This window comes from Seriola aureovittata, chromosome 4 (genome assembly GCF_021018895.1).
Source record: "Seriola aureovittata isolate HTS-2021-v1 ecotype China chromosome 4, ASM2101889v1, whole genome shotgun sequence".
NCBI classification, from domain to species: Eukaryota; Metazoa; Chordata; class Actinopteri; order Carangiformes; family Carangidae; genus Seriola; species Seriola aureovittata.
In genome coordinates, this window is record NC_079367.1 from 19,974,506 (window position 1) to 19,982,546 (window position 8,041).

Below are 8,041 nucleotides of genomic sequence, written 5' to 3' on the forward strand. Positions count from 1 at the left end.
GTGCAAAAAAGGGTTTAGGACAGGTAGTAGTAATTCAAATGTTGATCATTTCAAGTAATAAGTTTATAATATATACAGCACTTATCTCAATATTGAACTTTTCTCAATACTAAATGTATAGCAAGAGTTCGGTCAGCATTACAGAGGGGGATTGTAAGCATGTCCACGTGCTCTGTTACAGGCTTTCTCTTTTCTTATAGTCACTAAGAGGTATTCAGATGGGGTTGATGTTGCAGGGATAGACAAGTATGGCTTTGCCAGGATGGCTAAGGTGGAAAACCTTGTTTTATTTTCCTTGCACCATTTGAGTTGTTTCTCATCCTTTGGGATAAAAAGTTTTCCAAAGTACATCATTACCTCATTCCTCATGCATTTTTCATTTCTCTTATGCTGGTAGGAACCTTAGTTTTCTATATCTTGGTTCAAGGGCAATAATGCATACACTTTGTGCATCATCTGTGAATGTGGTCTCCAGCTCCCATCTTGAAGTCATCTCCTGTGCTTCAGCAGTCTGGAAAGCGTTGACGGGCATGGTCTCAAATGAAGTGCTGTGTGTGGACTTTTGGAGGCCGTTCACCAGCAGAGGTAGAGCAGAAAGAGTGACATAAGCCTCAGCACACAGGAAGACACTCTGCACTCTCAAAGGGCTTTAGGACTTGTTCCAGTTCTTCAAGTAGGCTCCACTCATCACTTTTCAGATCCAGGAAGTGCTTCCCTCGCTCTGTGACTTCAGGGTCTGAAAGGGTTGTTGTCATGGGCCACCTCTGTTCCAGCAGGGGGCTGATCATGTAAAATGACCTGCTCCATCTTACTGATGCACATTGTATTAGTTTAAGCTTGGGAGTACCCATTTGTTTCTGCTTTGCTTTCAGCTTGGTGCTGGCCAGCTCATTCTTCTTGAAATGTTCTGTGAGGCATCTTGCAGCTCTGACTGCCTTGCTGATCTGAACATCCTTCAGAGCATAGTCAACAACTAACTGTAGTGCATGGTCAGCTCACCTGAGAGAAGTAACCCCTTGCCTCTTGCCTAAGTATGCCTCAGTGACAATGCTTGTGCATGCATCTGTGGTGAGAGTAATTTTTGTATTGACCTCTTTGAGAGAAGCTTTCATCCTCTCAGGAGTCTCCTCATATTTCCTCTCTATCAGCTTAGTGAATTGGGCCCTGGAGGGAAGTGTCTAACCTGGGTAAAATGTGTTTAGCATCTCATGGAAGCCCTGACCCTCCATATAAGAAAGGGATCTCATGTCCTTGACAATCATGTTGAGAATGCTATCAGAGAGTTCAGCCATGTGGGGTGTGCATACAGAGAAATCCTTTTTATTTATTTTTTTATTCAAATCTTGCACACAGCTTTGCCTCTTCCTGCAACACATTTTAATATCAAACTAACTTTTAACTAATGATACTTTTTATCACAAGTTAAGATTTATGTAGCGAAGGGCCTAATAAAGAAAAGTGTTGTCAACTGTTGCTGTTTCTCAATTGGCGTACATTCAGGCTCACAGTGCAGAGGTGCATTCACATTGACAAGTATAGCAACATGCAGTGCACTACAAGTACCCGGACAGTGCACTCAAAATGGTAAAAAAATTTAGTGTAAAATGGACACATAAGATGGACACTTATAACCGTCAGTGGTCGCCATCTTGGCTACGTTAGAGGGGGTAGAGGGACCACCAACATATTTTCAAACTTGTGAAAATGGCAACCGAGGAGGAGGACAGATTGTCGGCACCAACATCAGTGTTTGTTTTGGGACAAAACTAACCCGTCAAAATTCATGCATTACGCTAGTTAGTATACACTGTACACAGTGTACTACATGTAAGTGTACTGACTGAAGTATCCAATTTGAGGTCCATACGCACATAAACAAATGTGCGTACGCGACTGCCTAGAGCATCTGCTCTAGGCAGTCTTCATTGAGTTCCTGTCTGGGACACAACAGCTAAGCATGCGATGATGACTCTCAGGCACTCGCTACCAACCAACAATCAGACAAAACTCACCTTAATAGTCCAGATACACAGGCTGCTGTTTCATTGCAATGAGGTCAGAGAGTCGCAGGATGTTTTCTTTTGAGATGCTGGTGTTTAGTAGTTGTGCTGCTGTGGGAGATCATTTCAGTTTTACAAAGTGTGCACAGCACCATTTAAGAATTCCATCACCATGATCTGGTTCTGGCTTTTTGGGATAAAATCTCATTTTCAGTGCTCGGGAGCAGGAGCTGCCGTAATTAGGTATGAATTGCGATGCATTGATGCTTTCCAAGCAAATCATTGTGTTTAGGCGTTGTTCCAGCCCTACAGAAAATATTTTTAAAATGCCCCTTATGATTTCTCACAGACCAAAGTGAACTCTTCAAGTTTTTTTTGTCTGACCAACGGACCGAAACTCAGATATTCAGTTTACCATTATGTGTTACAAAGTAAAGCATCAAATTCTCACACTTAAGAAGCGAGAAACAGCAGATATTTGGCATTGATGCTTTAAAAAATGACTAAAAACAACTATTCAATCATGGAAATGGCTAATTAATTTTTTTGTCAATCGTGTAATTGATTAGTTGACTAATCGTTGCAGGTCTAGTGTGATCATGTGCCCTATTGACTCTAGTACTGATAGTCAAAACAAGTTTGTGTCAGTAGTATCGATACTTTGGAAGTTGATTTGCCCACCCCTAGCTAATGTATGAGAGGCAAAGTCCGGGCCTAGTGAACAGAATGGATTACTTGATTTTAATATTTATTGGAGGCCTGAGGAGGTAAAACTGTCTGGTAAAAAAATTAGGGAAAGGTCAAAAAAACAATTAAAATAACAATCTTTTTTTCCTCTTTCTCAACCAGTTAATTGATTGTATCCTGACCCCCAGGTTGGGAGCTACTGTGTTAGAATACTTGCTGTATTTACACAGTGGTGTACGCTCACCACCAGGTGGCATTGTAGTACTTCAGAAATTATAACACTTCTATTGCATTCTGGGGAGATCACAGACTTTGATTTGCGTCTCAGACATCTCATATCTGTTCAGAAACACTGCAGATGATCCTGACTGTTTAATTGTTTGTATTGCTTTTAAATTTCGGAGGCTATTATAGTAAGAAGTACTTGGTCATAAAGAACCAATTTAGACAGTGTGACAGATCCTTCCAGTTGACAATAGTAGTGACCTTAGCTGTAGATGACATGCTCTGAATGTGAGTATGAGGCTATTGCTCATATACCATAAGCTTGTTGCTGTAGAAAGCCCATTCAATCACAGTTTAAAGTGAGTTGAGTGGCTGGAGGATAATCAGAAGGAATCAGCCAAGGTTGTCCAAAATGCCTCGGGAATTGTTGCTTTGTTAGAAATTATAAAAGTGTTCCCCCCCAGATCAAAACAGCGTCCCATTCACAGCTGACTGAAAGGCTTGGTCTGTGGCAGAAACCATTAAGAGAGCCTGTGGACTCAAAGCAATGTCTCCTGGCAGCTCTGCATTGCTCCTGGAGCAGTGAGCCATTGTTTATTCATCGCCGCATTGGCATTCAAAGTGCATCCTCACTGTTCTCTCTCATAACCAACAAGTTGCAATTTTTATGCATGTGAAGGTTGAAGGCAAATTATTTATGGGAGACTGGACCTGAGGAAAGAGAACGGCCTCTAGCAAAATGGTTTACGTTGAGAGCAATCCTTTTCTATAGGCTATTGAATTCGCTGGATCACAGCAAGATATGCATGTATTATTCAGCGTTTCAGAGAAAGAATTGTTGCCCTGCTAGACAGCCATCTGCTTTTTGGACATTGTGATGCATTTGAGACATGCTACCTTTCAGGATCAGGTTAAAGTCTTATTTTTCAGCAGGGGGCAAATGAAATGAGTGGAAAAAGGCTCTCCAGTGTCCCTCCCGCTAGGTTTTCACCTCCCCCTCACTGCAGTTTTAAAGTAAGAAATATCTGAGCAGAAATTGCGTGCACCTGCCTTGATGTGTCTAGATTGGAAGAAACGTAGAGCAAGTTGAGGTTCAGCTGCAAAGGGAAGGAACTTTCACCTCCATGAGAAATTATTCAAGAACATCTGGTTTCGTCCAGATGCAGAGATGGGGTATGTGAGGCATGTGGTGTCAAACACCAGCAGGTGCAAGGTGAAAGGACTGTCACCTCTCCAGAGGCAGGTGATCTACAGGGTAATAGTTGCCCTAAACACTTGAGGAGATGACTCTTTATAGTTCAACTAAAATGTGCATTACAAGCCCCTTTTACACATGCTGTTCAAGACGGGAATGTTGCGCCTTTATTCCGCCTGACAGTTCTGTATAAAAGGTCTTACCTTGTCCCATTCTGACTTCAGATTGCATTCCGTCACTGTCCTCCAACTTAAGGGATTCTCTGGACTATATACATTGCTGTAATTACTTCTCTCTTTCGTCTTCTCCTCTCTTAGTGCTCATCTCTTTGAGCTGCATCAGTGCCCTTAGTCTTTCTTTTGGTCGCTCCCTCTTCTCTCTTGTCTCCATGCTCTATTCTTTCCCTGTACTCTGTGTCCTCCGCTTCATCTCTATCCACTTAATAACAACTTCGAAAATCAAACTTCTCTTGGGGAGGGCCAAGCTCTGAAATAAGCATCAGGTTGGTTAGGTTTGTATTACTCAGTGAATTTATAAATTTAGTTTTAATCCTGTTTTGTATGCTAAGTACACGTTCACATGACATTCTTTGCTGAATCTGCCTCATGCTTTCTTTTCAAAGCTTCTGTATGAGAAACACCATCTGCATGGTGACTTAAAGTTGCCGTTTTGTAACTTTGGCTGGTAAGAGGCACACATTTCGAACCGCACCTTTCACTGATATGTTCAAGCCACAGATATAATCAGAGCCAGTTAACCTGTGACTTGTCTTTGGACTGTTGCTTCACCTTAGTAATGTCACCGTTACTTACCTGAGGATCTTGAGGATTAACCTTGTCAATGTTTACATCACTTGTACTGCCATTTGTGCTAGTACTTTCAGGTTCCATTTTTTTTTTTCTGAGTGGGTTCCACTTCAGAGGATTTAGATTTATATTTTGGCCAGTGGCCCATGTTTGCGTGCCATGCTGATATCATTGACACCTGTCACCTATATGCTAACTAGAAATGCTGAGGGGGCTAATAGCGATCTAGAGAGAGGGAGAGAGAACGGGCCAAATGTGTTGTACAAAGTGGAAGTCGGACCATCAGATGTTGGCTTCCAGCCAGTCGTCCTGCATTCCACACTGTTGCAAATGTTGACATTATAATATGCTATAAATGTGTGCTAGAATTTCCTGCATCATAAATGCTAGATTTTGTAACAGTCAAAATTGTGAAATGTTCCTTCAGACATGCTGTGTTACCTAGATAGGAGAGGGGCTGCGTCATCAGCCCACGCTTGGTTTTCCTTTTTACTTGAGCAGTTGTGGCTTCTGTTTTGTTCATGTATGATAAGATAGAGCCGTCCAACCAGGCATGGTAAGGTTGAATTGTAGTGATAAAGTGATACACGATGAGTATTATGGAAGTCCCAGCACTTGTGTAGACGTGAGTTTTTGCCGCCTCCTCTTTTTCTCCACGCTCTCCAAACTGTCAAAACAAGATACACAGCTCGAAACTGTTACAATTGGCAGGAATCAATGAAAATATGTGCAACACCCACAATCCTCCACTGATATTCAAGCCCTGATAAAAGATACAAACACGGAATTGAGGTCATTCTCGTCCCGGATAGATGTCTGTGTAAAAGGTAGAGTTGGCGTGGTTGGACTGACGCAGGCGCCGTTGTGTTGCACATCATGCCTCTGATTCTGGAGCACTGGCTCGCTATCTGAAATCAGATACTGAGGCAGCATTATGCTAGCTTTGTGGTTGGTTCCACTGGTTCAGTGTAAACAAGTGAAGCCAGCGTAATAAAGGGTCTTCTTAAAAGCTGTATCTCTGTTTAAAAGAGAGTATGGTCTCTTTACATTCTGGAAGAACTGTTTAAAATCCTTAATGGTTCTGACTGAGACTGCAGTCTTCAGATCTATTTGTAATATAGCACGAGGCGGTAGCTGTGTTGCTCTGGTTCACGGCACTTTAGTGGCTCCATAAAGAACCATTTTTGGTTGTTCATTACAGTGTAATGTTCCATTGCAAAACATTATTGGAACTTTATGAATGTACACTTCCTTATTGTTTCTTTGATGGATCTTGACTGTGAAGTGCAGAGCATATTTAAATAGTAAAATGGTGCAGTAGAAGCCTCTGGTTCCAAAAAAAAAAAAAAAAAAAGTACTTTAAAAAGATTTGAATCCTGCTGGGGCTTATTTTGGAATTCATATCAGTCTAAATATGGGTTGTTGTTTTTTTTTCTTCTTGTGAATATGCATAAAAAGTATTGTCTTGTCTTTATATTACCGCCACTGTATATAGATAGTCATATCAGTCTAAATATGGGTTGTTGTTTTCTTTTTTTCTTCTTGTGAATATGCATAAAAAGTATTGTCTCGTCTTGATATTACCGCCACTGTATATAGATAGTGCTGCGTGATGGCCTGAAATGGTGCCTTAAAATAGATGGTTTAGTGAACAAATAAAGAAGAGCCTCAGCTTATTACAAGCTTGAGCATCCAATTTTGGTGCTTTTCCTTGTTTGTGTGACAGAGGAAAAGTGTGATCTGCACTCTGTCCATCTGGCTTGGTGCCACATTGTCCTCAGTGTTGACGGTTTAGAGATGAGTTTCACAAGAGCTAAAGAAGTAGATGGCAGTTTCTAGTTTTAGGCACGTTCCTGTTATCTTTTCAACAAATCACTGATTATGTAGTAGTTAGCAGAAGCTGCAGCCTTGTTTGCTGTAATCACCAGTGTATTTCAGATTGTGTATCCTTTCTATACTTGTTTGTAAGATGTAGTGTTGCCATTTAAGAGAGAGAGAAAAGTTATTAGGAATCATCTATGGATCACTTAATTACCTAGTTAACATGACAATGGATTTTCATTTGATTAGAGCTTCCAAGAGAACCTTGTTAGTACTCCAGATTACCAATTATGGGCAGAAATACATATTTTATTCAAGTGTAGCCACGGTTTTTAAATAGAAAATCAGCTGCTTTTTAGAGGGAGCAGTGGTGGCAGGGTGGTGAAGAGCAGGGACACAATGCTTAGTGATTGAATAAGTGATTAGACCTCAGGTTTACACAGAGGTTCCTCACTTGCAGTAATGACTCCCTATTAGGGCTCAGTTTTCTAATTTGACATTCACATGCATATCAAAGTGACTAAGCAACTAGAAGACTGTGTGCTGGCCCATACGATGCAAGGCTCAGTTTGTGTAGCAAATAATGCTCTTGACCTTTAACTGATGAATAATAGCCTGAGAAGCAGAATGTAATTATCCAAGGCATTACAGTTGGTTCAAAAGGTAACCACCAGTTGAATAAGCTTTAGCCATGTGAATCCATCTGGGGCATTTACTTGTAAATGATACATCTGTTATTTGGGGCATGGCTCTACGGTGTTCAATACAGTTCGATGATTTTGAATTTTGCAAAATTTAAAACCATAAGGCATTACTAATGAGGAAATAGGAACAAAAGCCAATCAATTCAACAGGTTCCAGCCTATGGAGAGTGGGTTTTATCCATTAGGAAAAAAAAAAGTGTTTGTTTAAAACTCCCATCTGGATCACTGAGCATTTAGTCTAGCCATCAGATGAAAGGCCAGAGTAAACAAGCGCACACTCAGTTGCTGTGCAGACTCAAAGGATGCATGGTTGCTAATGGTGTGCCACTGCTGCAGGTGGACACACTGCACTAATTTATGGTTGGTCATTCACCCTAAAGTCAGACAGGTAAGATAATGATGCACATGACACAGACAGGGTATGAAAATTACATGTTAAAAGAGGAACCTATAACTGAGCAGGAAAGTAATTACATCCATGCAGTCATTTTACCAACCAGAACAGAAAACCTCAGTCGCCTCAGGCTCAACCTTCTGTAATTTTGCAAGTATTTAATTCATGCATTTAAGACCTCAATTTAATTTCTACGTTAAGAAACAAAG